This window comes from Rhinoraja longicauda, chromosome 32, assembly GCF_053455715.1.
Source record: "Rhinoraja longicauda isolate Sanriku21f chromosome 32, sRhiLon1.1, whole genome shotgun sequence".
NCBI classification, from domain to species: Eukaryota; Metazoa; Chordata; class Chondrichthyes; order Rajiformes; family Arhynchobatidae; genus Rhinoraja; species Rhinoraja longicauda.
Window position 1 is genome coordinate 2,726,246 of NC_135984.1, and position 13,714 is coordinate 2,739,959.

The 13,714-nt window shown below is 44.5% G+C and overlaps 1 long non-coding RNA gene across 1 annotated transcript in view; it reads right to left on the reverse strand.

Moving 5' to 3' along the window:
* Positions 1-13,714, reverse strand: part of LOC144608731 (uncharacterized) — a 102,965-nt gene that overhangs the window by 35,549 nt on the left and 53,702 nt on the right. Inside the window, exon 5 of the long non-coding RNA XR_013549231.1 lies at positions 6,956-7,008. This is a non-coding gene — a long non-coding RNA (uncharacterized LOC144608731). The remainder of the gene's footprint in view (positions 1-6,955; positions 7,009-13,714) is intronic.

Below are 13,714 nucleotides of genomic sequence, written 5' to 3' on the forward strand. Positions count from 1 at the left end.
AATCTATGAACTACTGCAATCTGGCCTTTTGCCCATTCTTCTATTTTAATTACTGTACCATTGGCAGCTGTGCCTGCGTTTCCCTTTGCCCCCAGCTCTGTGTTGTCCTCAAGTCTTTGGTTATCCTGTCTTGCTGCTTGAAGGCTTCAGGGGTATCGACCCCTTTGTTTCCCCATCCAACTGGGATTTGGAGTGATAATGGGATATTGGGTTAGCCGTGTTTGTTCAGGGTTAGCCGTGTCTACGGTTGCCAACTTCCTCACTCCCAAATAAGGGACAAAGGGTGACGTCACCGCCCTGCGCCCCATGTGACCTCACCCAGCCAGCGGCCACGTGCTCCCGGCCCGGGCGGCCGCCATTGGTGGAGCGGGAGCACGTGACCACTGGCTGGGTGAGGTCACGTGGGGCGGTGACGTCACCCTTATTTGGGAGTGAGGAAGTTGGCAACCCTACTAATACGGGACAAGGGCGGTCCCGTACGGGCCAAACTAATTTAGCCCAAAATAGGGGATGTCCCGGCTAATACGGGACAGTTGGCAACCCTAGCCGTGCCCATTCAATCTCACACTGTCTGCACGGGAATAAAGCGCAGGACACAGACCCACACCATTACCTCCACGTCTCCCTCTCCTCCTCACGCCACAAACAATATACACGACTCTTGCTCTCACCAGTGCATAAAGCAGCACTCAGAAGGTCATGAAATGTTCCTGGTTCCCTAATGTGAAAGGTTCATGCAGTGACTTTACTGTTGCCACAAATCCGGAATTAAAGCTCAAATCTTCATGACCTTTCAGGTTATGAGCAGGGTCCTAACCTCCTGCCTCTTGGAATCATGAAACGATGGATCACTGCTTTTAAATTCTGTTTGTTGCAGCTGTGGTTGTTTTATTTTCCCTCCTTGCTCTCTTTTCCCTGTGGGTTGTAGTCTGTGCAAGAAGGCAGCTCTCCAACTGGTGCACACCCAATCACGCTCAAATATCACCAGCGCCAGACAACCAATCGCAGAGAATCGCACAGCTATTCTCACTGGCAAAGGCTGGCCTCACAACTAACCAATTAACACACGCAGGGGAAGGGCTAAAAATTGTTCAGCCTCAACGTTCCTGCTGCGCGTATTATTTGCATGAAATTTGACAAGCTTTGTTCATTATCTTAACCTGCTGCAGTTCACAAACAAAGGTGGGGTGTAGAGAACAGTCCAGAACGTTACTGCAGAGCACACAAAAAATTGTAACACCACGTAAAAATGCTGGAGATATCCAGGCTGAATATTTCCTCCTCCCACACTGCAGGAACATTGAGGTTAATGGTGACAAACACAGAGCCATTTGTTTAACCACTGCACAGGCCTGTGTCTCTGTTCTGCATACTCAATTAGCTTGCAATTATTTGATGTTATTTCTTGCCTTTGGCCCGGCATATATCAACAAGCAGAATGTACACGAGCAGCAAGGTTGATTGCTGGAGGAGCAGCACAGTGTTGCAGCAAGAGGAGCAGCTGCCTCGCAGAGCCAGCGACACAGGTTCGATCCTGACCACTGATGTTATCTGTCCGGGGTTTGCATGTTCTTCCTGTTTCCTCCTTCATCCCAACATTGCACAGGATTTATAGATTAATTGGCCACCCTCAACTATTCCTGGTGTGTAACCAAGCAGGGAGGAGTTGATGAGAATGTAGGGAGAATAGTTTACGGAGTATATTAGCCAGAAGAGGCGGCATAGAATGGGCTAGAATGACCTCCTTTTACACCCGGATGAAATATGCAAAATGGAACGTATCAAATGAAAGAAAGACTTTAATTTGTATGGTGCCTTTCTCAAGAGATCCCAAAGCACTTTTCCTACATTGCAATTTGGTTAAAGTTATACCGAAACAAAGTGGCCAGTTTGAATTAAGCAACATCTGATAAATGGAACTGTGATAATGATTGCTAACGCACTTACATCCTCATGATGAGGGACAATTATAAAGATTATAATCATTTTGGCCTAAAAGTTTATATCCACTTGAAAGGTCACAGAGGTCTGGTTTTAACATCTTATCTGAAAGATTAACGCAATAATCTCTCAGTGCTGCACCAGGCTGCTATCCTCAAGTTTACAGTGAACTTTCTGGAGTGGGAGTTGAACCCATGCATATCTGAATCAAGAAGCGAGCTTGACCACGAGTCAGCACCTTACATTGCTCAGTATGAGGCAATGCAGTTTATCAAGTCTGTGATGCTCCATTAGTGAGCTTTCTCATTCCCCCCACCTTCACTACATTCCCCTAAAGTCCTTCAAACCATTGACTTTTCCAAGTATATATTCAGTACTCTTGATCTATTGCACATGTTTCCATTGGCCTTTCAGGATGTGCGCTCCAGGTCATAACAATACATTGTGTTAAAAAAAAACCCACTGTATCTTACATACGTTTCCTTGACCTGATTACACGCAAGCTCACTGCGCCCCATTTATTTTCCTATCTAAACAATGATAAGCATGTAAGTTGCCTTCATGACGTGCCACATAAACTGTACCACAGCACATAAGTATTTCAGCCTCCCTCCCCTTGAATTACTTGCCGCTCCTCTTGAATTCATATCATTATGTATACCGACTCTTTGATCTAAGTCCAACTGAAAAAGAAATCTTTTACATGCAATGATAAATGACTTTAAGGGGTTGGCACCTACTCTCCCTCAGTCCCAACAAAACCTTCACCTCTGCACGTAATCTGGATGCAGTTTTTCAGACTGTTCTTTCAATACGTTTAAAGATCTCTTACGCTGTTGTGTAGGTTTCAATTGATATCATAAAAAGTTCATAATGGATGAAAGGGTATGGGATAAGAAAACAGAAAGGGAAAGACTGTAGAAAAAGAACAGGGAGGGTGGCAGAAGTAGGCAGAGAAAGCGAGTCAGAATAAACTATGCAAATATACAAATAGAAAAGGTGGCAGATCAAAGCAAGAAGAGACAGCAGAGAATTATTTGAAATTGATTTAGATTTTTTTTAGATTTAGAGATACAGCGCAGAAACAGGCCCTTCGGCCCACCGGGTCCACGCCGCCCAGCGATCCCCGCACACTAACACCCACTACGGACAATTTTTACATTTGCCCAGCCAATTAACCTACATACCTGTATGTCTTTGGAGTGTGGGAGGAAACCGAATATCTCGGAGAAAACCCACGCAGGTCACGGGGAGAACGTACAAACTCCGTACAAACGGCACCCGTAGTCAGGATCGAACCTGAGTCTCCGGCGCTGCATTCGCTGTAAGGCAGCAACTCTACCACTGCGCCACCGTGCCACCCCTTGGAGAGCAATGGGAGAGCAGCATGGACTAAAACAGATGACAGAGCAGGGAAGAGAGAGGGAGAGTGGGAAAGAGAGAGAAGTAGAGTCATCTGCCTGGAAATTCATGCCCAGCAGGTAGCGCTAAACCCATTACATAGCAGCAAAGGCACTTTCCATTCCGCTTTCAAAACCCACGTCTATTGAAAGTAATGACTAACCAGACACAAATAGGTGTCCAAAGAGATTTGGAGCCCAGAAGGAGACCCGTGTCCAGCTCTGGATCAGTTCTAAGTAAAGCTATTCATCAAATTCCATTCGCTTTTTGCTTTAGAAAACTTTTGTCCACTTATGAAATCTCTTGCTTCCACCATGCTGCCAGAGGAGGTACTTGAGGCAGGTACTATAACAGCATTTAAAAGACACTTGGACAGGTGCATGGATAGGAAATGTTTAGACGGATATGGGAGTATGCAGGCAAATGAGGGCAAATGGGATTAGCTTGGGTGAGAAATCTTGGTTGGCATTAATGAGTTGGGCCGAAGGGCCTGTTTCCGTGCCTTATGACCATGATGCAGTTGCTTGCCCGAGGATATTACATATCTAACAGTTCCCTTTACATTAAAAGAAATAAAGCAGAACTTGAAAAGAAAGAGAGACAAAGAGGGAAAAAGGCAAAAAGAGAGAAGTAGGAAATAAAAACAAAGAAAGAAAAACAAAATCATGAAAATGAGAAAGATGGATTGATCCAAGACACCGGAAGTGAGAGGTGGCACTTAGACACAGATGACAGAAGTAAGAGAATTGTACTGAAAATATTTATCTTACTTGAGGTTTTAAACTTTTGACCTCCATTTCTGTGCTTCTAGACTAAAGGTTGATCACACTACACTACATCTGCACAGTCTGCTCCATTTCCTGCATTTCAAAATTTGCACTTTCACATCCATTGCTTTACACTGATCTAGTTTCGCAGTGATGTTCTTTCACCACATGAGCATTCAGTGGGAGATAAGGCTGCACTTTAAAACATCAAGCTTGGTATTGCCTGGGTGAAAGAGTCACATCAGAGGTCAAGCTGGGGATAACAAGGAAGGAAGAAAGGTCAGGAGCTGGAAGCCCAGCACCATGGCTTAGCCCTGGACTCTGCCTGCCACATCCGGTTGCCAACTTCCTCATTCCCAAATAAGGGACAAAGGGTGACGTCACCGCCCCGCGCCCCACATGACCTCACCCAGCCAGCGGCCACGTGTTCCCGCTCCACCAATGGCGGCTGCCCGGGCCTGTCTAAAGGGGCTGTTCGCAAGTTGCAGCTCGTCCAAAACGCCGCTGCCATAATCTTAACAAAAGCTAAAAAATTTGAAGACATTACACCAATTCTCAGATCTCTACACTGGCTACCAGTCTGTCAGAGAATTGAATTCAAAGTACTCCTAATTGTCTACAAATCACTAAATGGTCTTGGACCAAAATACATATCAGACCTTCTCTCGGCTTACATTCCAGCTGGACCTCTTGGGTCAGCTGGGACCAGTCTATTAAACACTCCAAGAGTAAAAACAAAGCACAGTGAAGCAGCTTTTAGTCACTCTGCTTCGTGCATCTGGAATAAACTCCCCGAAGAACTCAAACAGGCCCAAACTCTAAATATATTCAAAACTAGACTTAAAACCTTCATCTTCTGCAGTGTCTATGACTAGCACTTTGATTCTTGTTACTCGATATATCTTACTTTTGGTCTATTCTTATTACTTTTTGCATTTTATTACTTTTTATCTAATTCTATTACTCTATCGTTCGCTCGTGTGTCAGACGACGTTAGATCGATGTTGGCTTGTGTTGTCGTCCAACATGTTGACAGAATTGGTCGCCCAACGCGTCACAGAGTGCATCGTGTCGTCTTTTCCAGGGGAGGCTTCTGTCATCATCCCCCATTACTCTATTAATCTTACTTATAACTATTATTTATTTATCTCATTACTCTTATTATTTGTATTTTCCAACCTTTTCTCCTTGTTCTGTATTTTTATGCTCTGTGTAAAGCACTTTGAATTGCCATTGCTGTATGAAATGTGCTATATAAATAAACTTGCCTTGTCTTGCCTTGTATCATCGAAGTCAATGGCAGTTAATGTTGATGAATTAAATGATGGGTTAAAGTTAGCCCTCCTCAAATTAAAGAAGGGTCTCGGCATGAAACATTGTTTTACATTTCCCTCCATGATGGTGCTTGACCTACTGAGTCCCACCAGATTTTTGGGCTGAATGGAACTAAGTTAATTTTAATCCAACATTTAATTTGTCTGTCGGAACGTGGAGATTGGTAAATGTCGCACCCCCCTTTCCCTACTACCCGACACCTGTGTTTTGACTTCAACATAGACAAAAACTGCTCATTTGAATCGTCCAATACTATCAAATATTGGCTGGCAGATGTGCAAGTTTAGAGGCAAAGGAACCAGCCAGGAAAAAATTCTTAATGTGGCAGGTAGGGAGAACAAAGATCATAAGGTCAAAAGGAATAGTAGAATTAAGCCATTCAGCCCATCAAGTCTACTCCGCCATTCAATTATAGCTGATCTATCTCTCCCTTCTAACCCCATTCTCCTGCCTTCTCCCCATAACCTCTGACACCTGTACTATTCAAGACTACCTTAACAATATCCACTGATTTGGCCTCCACAGCCTTCTGTGGCAAAGTAGGGTCATGAGGCAGGGGCGGGAGAGTGGGTTTAATTGCATTATGAAGAAGGGAGCCAATATGGACAACATGTGTCTTTCTGTACTGTCATATTTTACAGCTTTATCAGTGTTTTGTTTCAGTGATTTGTTTCATGATCTGCATGTAAAGGGCAGTGGAAACAATTTCAATTATTATTTTTTTTTTTAATTGGATAAATGACAGAATGAAAAGAGTTTGCAGAGCAAAGGGGAGAGGACAGTCACCAATTCTATCACCCCATCAAAGTACATAATGATGGACCAAAAGGTCCCTTTTAGCATTTATCATGCAACACATTGAATGGCGGTGCTGGCTCGAAGGGCCGAATGGCCTCCTCCTATTGTCTATTGTCTATAACACCAAATCAAACCCAATTTCTATTCCACGATTAGATTGTTCCAACCTGTGCAATGGAATATAAAACCAATGTTTGTTTATTTCAATATTTTTTGACAGAAGCCCAGATTTAATTTTTTTATAAACATTGTTCATATTGTCCCAGAGTTTCGAGGTGACACCAGGAATTCTATGCCATGCTAAGGAAGACTTGATAGTGCAGACAATTTCCAGATTAATAATGCCTTCACCAGTTGCAGAACTGATCTTGCGTATTCAACTCTGTGCAGTGTTAAAATAGTATTGCAGAATTGAGTTCATAAGAGGTGATTTAATCAATGACTTTATAATGAATAAAGCAATTTAATAGGATGATGTATTGAAACCATTCCCATGTTTGGAGAGTCCAGAACAAGACTAATTTATCAATGTGATGCCAAAATCTTTTCTTCCCCACAGAGAGGAGTCTAGAACTCAGTTTTCCATGTGGACTCTGAGAGATAAATGTGAAATTTTCAAGGGCATTGATAGATTTTTAGGATGGACAGGTACCAAGGCATATGGAACAAGGACTGGTAACTGAAGTTGAGATACAGTTCAGACATTTACCTACCAAAAAGCCATCGCACACTCAAAGAAGTTAATGACCTCCTCCAGAAAGATTACCTGTAAAATAATGTGTGAGATTTGATTAATTTGCTATTCACCAGTGCAGTCTTCTGAAGAAGAAAACATTCCGATTGTGAGATGTATTCCTTCTCAAAGTCACATTTAGCGAAATCCTTCCTCAACAATGAACCCCACTGGGGTCTGCTATCCTAGGGGGAGTTTGTAGGATGTGTGAGTGGCCATCAAAGTCTCCAATGAGAAGAAAGAAAGCAGCGAGGATAGATTGCTGGCTGCATATTCACCAGGCACAATGACCTCCATAAGGCATGTAGTACACTCAGATGCTGTGGGCTGATGAGTGCACATGGGAGAGCAAACGGGTGCAAGGACTTTACACTAACAAGCACACTAGAGCACTGAACAAGAGCATGCTATTATAGCGACATCCAACTCATCACAGCAACAGGCAAATAGTTGTATCTTTGGTGACCCTCTGACTATCCTTGATCGGACTTTGCTGGCTTTACCTTGCTTTAAACATTATTCCCTTATCATGTATCTGTCTGTACACTATAAATGGCTCAACTGTAATCATGTATTGTCTTTCCGCTGTCTGGTCATCCTGCAACAAAAGCTCTCCACTGTACTTCAGTACACGTGACAATAAACTAAACTGAACTGATTGTGTACCCCTGCAGGAAAAAAACTGCAGATGCTGGTTTAAACCGAAGGTGGACACAAAATGCTGGAGTAACTCAGCGGGTCAGGCAGCATCTCTGGAGAGAAGGAATGGATGCTGTTTTGGTCGAGACCCTTCCTCAGAGTGATGTCAGGGGACCCCTCCCCCGACATCAGTCTGAAGAAGGGTTTCGACCCGAAATGTCACCCATTCCTTCTCTCCCAAGATGCTGCCTGACCCGCTGAATTACTCCTGCATTCTGTGTCCCCCCGGTAGCTCAGTTATATCTTCAAACTCTGCAGAAACCAATGGAAACCTTTAACACGAATCAGCAAGTTGAATTAGGGCACGTTTCCATAAATAGCCCAGTTTTACAGCTTGCCTGATCTAACCCCCATTTGGATATAACTACCTATTTTACATCAATTCAACATTACCTCCGCTTGACTTCAATGGTAAAAGTGGATTAAAATGACTACCCTGAGAAACAACTGCACCAGCTGAATCTTCGTTGATTCATTACTGAATATGTGTGATCGGCTGGAATGATGGGAGCAAGCAGATTGGTAACTACAGGGAAGATTAACTGTTCTTCCTGCCAGGCACACACTGGGAATGCAACATGGACAATGTTGCCAACACAGCATTTTTGTTCTATAAACATTCATGACAGTATCTCATATGTTGTAAATTTCCCCGGTGTGGGACGAATGAAGGAATATATTATTATATTATATATACTATATATTATTATTTTTATGTTGGAATATTAATTTCCCAGTATACTTTGCTTGTATGCACCATGAGTGCCAAGGCACAAAATCCCTTCCAGTACAGCCAGTGTCAATAACAAATCAGATTATTCCATAATTGCATAACATTGAAAGCACCATCGCCCGCTAGCCAAGAAGGAGCAGGATCTTCAAGTTTATTTATTCTCCAGGATGTGATGCCTGCAATCATCTTTAATTCTTAACATTGACCTCTAACTTTAGATAGCTCCCTCTGTCCCTCTCTTCCCCTCCCCCTTCCCAGTTCTCCCACTGTCTTCATGTCTCCAACTACATCCTTTCTTTATCTCACCCCCTCCCCTGACATCAGTCTGAAGAAGAGTCTCGACGCGAAACGTCACCCATTCCTTCTCTCCAGAGATGCTGCCTGACCCGCTGAGTTACTCCAGCATTTTGTGATACCGTTAGTTCTTAAGAAGGTGGTGCTGTGCATTTTTGAACTCTTGCCGTCCATTTGATGAATGTACTCCCAGAACACTGAAAGAAAATTAATCGGGAGTGCGAGGATATTGAACCCGAAGGGATGGCTGATTTACCACTGAGTGAGACTTATTTGGATGTGTTCTTGTGCAGTTGCTGCTCCTGTCCGTCTTGGTGAAGAAGGATTATAGATTTAGAGGAACCCTCTGCAAGTGGTTGTTATGCATCCTGTAGACAGAATAAATCAGAGCTATATCGTGACAGTAACAATTCCGTCGGGCCACGGAGGGAATGGGATGCCACATTGATTGTACCTTTTCCTTCCATATAATGGCCAGACGAGGGGGTAACATAATATTCTGGCTGCAACATGAGAAAACCCAGGAAAGAAACTGCAGATGCTGGATACAATCGAAGGTAGACACAAAATGCTGGAGTAACAGCGGTAGAGTTGCTGCTTTACAGCGAATGCAGCGCCGGAGACTCAGGTTCGATCCTGACTACGGGTGCTGCACTGTAAGGAGTTTGTACGTTCTCCCCGTGACCTGCGTGGGTTTTCTCCGAGATCTTCGGTTTCCTCCCACACTCCAAAGACGTACAGGTTTGTAGGTTAATTGGCTGGGTAAATGTAAAAAATTGTCCCTAGTGGGTGTAGGATAGTGTTAATGTACGGGGATCACTGGGTGGCACGGACTTGGAGGGCCGAAAGGGCCTGTTTCCGGCTGTATATATATGATATGATAACTCAGCGGGTCAGGCAGAATCTCGGGAGAGAAGACGAAAACTTCAGATAAAGTCTGAAGAGGGGAGATGCTGCCTGAGTTACTCCAGCATCTTGTGTCTACATGAGAAAACCTCTTCATTCCCCTCATTCCTTTACTGTTTAGTTTGACTTGTAACCGCTGGTTACCAAATACTTTGCCAAAAGAAACAGTTCCTGGCTCCGCAGTATATCACAACTCTCCATGATAGGCTCCTCTTCAATTCCATTTGATGGGCAAAGGTATTTGGCTCATGGGATGGATCCATCCAACCTGCCCTCAAGTATGCAGCAGGTTCCTCCAAACTCAGTGCCCGCATATCCCCACGCCTCCACTTCACCAACCATGTTACCCTTATGTTATGTTATCCTCATGTTACCCTTCCAGCTACAGGGTACCATAAACTGAAGAACATACGTGAACCGGCGACACGGTGGCGCAGCGGTAGAGTTGCTGCCTTACAGCGAATGCAGCGCCGGAGACTCAGGTTCGATCCTGACTATGGGCGCCGTCTGTACGGAGTTTGTACGTTCTCCCCGTCACCTGTGTGGGTTTTCTCCGAGATCTTCGGTTTCCTCCCACACTCCAAAGACTTACAGATTTGTAGGTTAATTGACTGGGTAAAATGTAAAAATTGTCCCTAGTGTGTGTAGGATAGTGTTAATGTGCGGGGATTGCTGGGCGGCGCGGACTCGGTGGGCCGAAGGGCCTGTTTCCGCGCTGTATCTCTAAATCTAAAATCCAAATCTAAACCAGCATGGGGATATATTATCATCTAAACTGACCTACAAGCAGAGGACCCTGTGTGTGCATATTTGGAAATGACTAATAATGGTAGGGCAATGCGTGACCGCAGAACCGACCAAATTCCCTCTACTAACACTCTACCCCACCTAGCGGAGCTGGTCCTTACCCTCAACAACCTTTCCTTTGACTCCTCTCACTTCCTCCGAGTCCAAGGCGTAGCTATGGGCACCCGCATGGGCCCCAGCTATGCCTGCCTCTTTGTAGGTTACGTTGAACAATCCCTGTTCCACGCGTACACTGGCTCTATCCCCGAACTCTATCTCTGTTACATTGATGACTGCATCGGTGCTACCTCCTGCACCCATGCAGAACCCATGGACATCATCAACGTCACCACCAATTTTCACCCTACACTCAAATTTACATGGACCATCTCCAACACCTCCCTCCCCTTTCCTGATCTCACCGTCTCCATCACAGGAAATAGACTATTGATTGACGTCTATTACAAACCCACTGACTCCCACAACTATCTCGACTACTCTTCTTCCCACCCTGCTTCCTGCAAAGACTCTATCCCCTACTCCCAATTCCTCCATCTACGCCGCATCTATGCCCAGGATGAGGTGTTCCATACTAGAACATTCGAGATGTCCTCATTCTTTAGGCAACGGGGGTTCCCCTCTCCCATTATAGATGAGGCCCTCATTCATGTCTCCTCGGTACCCCGCAGCTCCGCCCATGCTCCCCCTCCCCCTAGTCGCAACAGAGATAGAGTCCCCCTTGTCCTCACCTTCCACCTCATCAGCCGTCGCATACAACACATAATCCTCCGAAATTTCCACCATCTCCAACGGGATCCCACCATTTTTTTTGTTTTTATTTTTCTCGATTTAGAGATACAGCGCAGAAACAGGCCCTTCGGCCCACCGGGTCCGCGCCGCCCAGCGATCCCCGCACACGAACACCATCCTACACCCACTAGGGACAATTTTTACATTTGCCCAACCAATTAACCTACATACCTGTACGTCTTTGGAGCGTGGGAGGAAACCGAAGATCTCGGAGAAAACCCACGCAGGTCACAGGGAGAACGTACAAACTCCGTACAGACGGCGCCCATAGTCAGGATCGAACCTGAGTCTCCGGCGCTGCATTCGCTGTAACGCAGTAACTCTACCGCTGCACCACCGTGCCGCCCATAGCCACATTTTCCCATCTCCACCCCTTTCCGCCTTCCGCAGAGACCGTTCCCTCCGCAACTCCCTGGTTAACTCATACCTTTGGTTTAAACCAGCATCTGCAGTTCATTCTTACACAAAAATGGTAGGGCAATCTGATAAGGCAGGGTGTGGGATATTTATAGGAAGGAACTGCAGATGCTGGATTACATTGAAGTTAGACATAAAATGCAAGAATAGCTCAGCGGGATAGCGAGCATCTCTGGAGATCCAACTCCATGGATGCTGCCTGTCCCGCTGAGTTACACCAGCATTTTGCATCTATCTTCAGGGTCTGGGATACTTCACTCTGCATAAAGGGCTTGAAGTACAGCATATCATTGTTTTGTATAATGACTATGGGGAGGTAGGCATGTTTGTAATAATTGACATTTTTGAATTAAGTTAGTTAAATTAAATGGTTTTTACCCAATAATATTTGATTTTTTAAAAAGTATTTAGATTTTTTTTCATGGATCTTTAATTTTTTAACAATATAATTAACTTTTAATAGTCTTGGAATACGTTTGGGAAATTTGCAAATGATGGAGATACAAACATCCCATCCCATTTGGGTGTCAGAGGTTATGGGGAGAAAGCAGGAGAATGGGGTTAGAAGGGAGAGATAGATCAGCCATGATTGATTGGTAGAGGTATCTTGATGGGCCGAATGGCCAAATTCTGCTCCTATCACTTCTGATATTATGATCCCTTTTTATGACCTAACTGCCAGTCAAATGATTTCTGGAGGTGGGGGGGGGGGGGGGAGGGTTTGCATTTTCTGGATGAATCTACTGCCCTTGCTGAATGGATGCCAACTTCAGTCACGTTGTTAGTCCTGTGTGTGAGGGAATGGTGAGTGAGGTTCGTGAAGTGGAGGTGTGGGGATATGCGGGGCATTGAGTTTGGAGGAACCCGCTGCATACCGAGGGCAGGTTTGATGGAACCATTCCATGGGCCAAATACACTTGTCCATCAAATGGAATTGAAGAGGAGCCTATCATGGAGAGTTTTGATATACTAAGGAGCCAGGAACTGTTTATTTTGGCAAGTATTTGGTAACCAGCAGTTACAAGTCAAACTAAACAGTAAAGGAATGAGGGGAATGAAGTGGTTTTGGTATGTTGCAGCTGGAACGTACCGTCTCAAGGTGCTGTTGAAACAAATTTAACAGCAGCTTAAACAAAACACATTGATTTCTTCGGTTTGGCAGGTATGCAGAGTTCTCATAACCACTCAAAACACTTCAGAAGAGAATTTGTGTCATCTGCTTTCCTTCCATTAATGGAGGGCAGAATACGATGGCTGTCTTCAGGGTCCACAGTTTGGGCTGAGAGTCTACAATTGCACTGCAGTTTGACGATAATTTCCCATTGTTAGAGAACATTTGTGCTTTGACCTATTGACATTTTGGTGCTGCCGATGACACATCAATGTACTTGGTTTTGTGTATCTGTACAGGAATAATTTGTCAAGTTAGGGTGAAAATGCTGTAACGTGTGACGAATCGAGTAGCTCTTTTAAAGAGTCAACATGCTTACAGCAGACAGGGTGGCACAGTGGTAGAGTTGCTGCCTTATAGCACCAGAGACCCAGGTTTGATCCTGACTACAGGCGCTGTTTGGACGGAGTTTGTACGTTCACCCCGTGACCGTGTGGGTTTTCTCCGGGTGCTCCGGTTTCCTCGCACATTCCAAAGACGTGCAGGTTTGTAGGTTAATTGGCCTCAGTAAAAATTGTAAATTGTCCTCAGTGTGTAGGGCAGTGCTACTGTACGGGGTGATCGCTGGTCAGCATGAACTCGGTGGTGAAGGGCCTGTTTTTGCACTGTATCTCCAAGGACTAAAGACAGGCTGATCAGTTTCTGTGTTCTGCGATAATATGATTTTTTGGAAAAGGAAATGTACGATACTATTTAAACGCATATTTCTGGGAATTTAACCATACTGATAATTCTTTTGTCACGATGGCTACTGCTCCACTGAATTGGCCACATTTAGCCTGAATAGCTATTATAACATTTGGCCTTTGTTTTTTACCTCTCCCCACAACATCTGGGAAAAAAGATATTGGCCATTGGAAAACTAAACATGGTAGGCAGCTGGTTTGCCCAGAGACTGACGGAGATTAAAGTGAGCAGCTCCT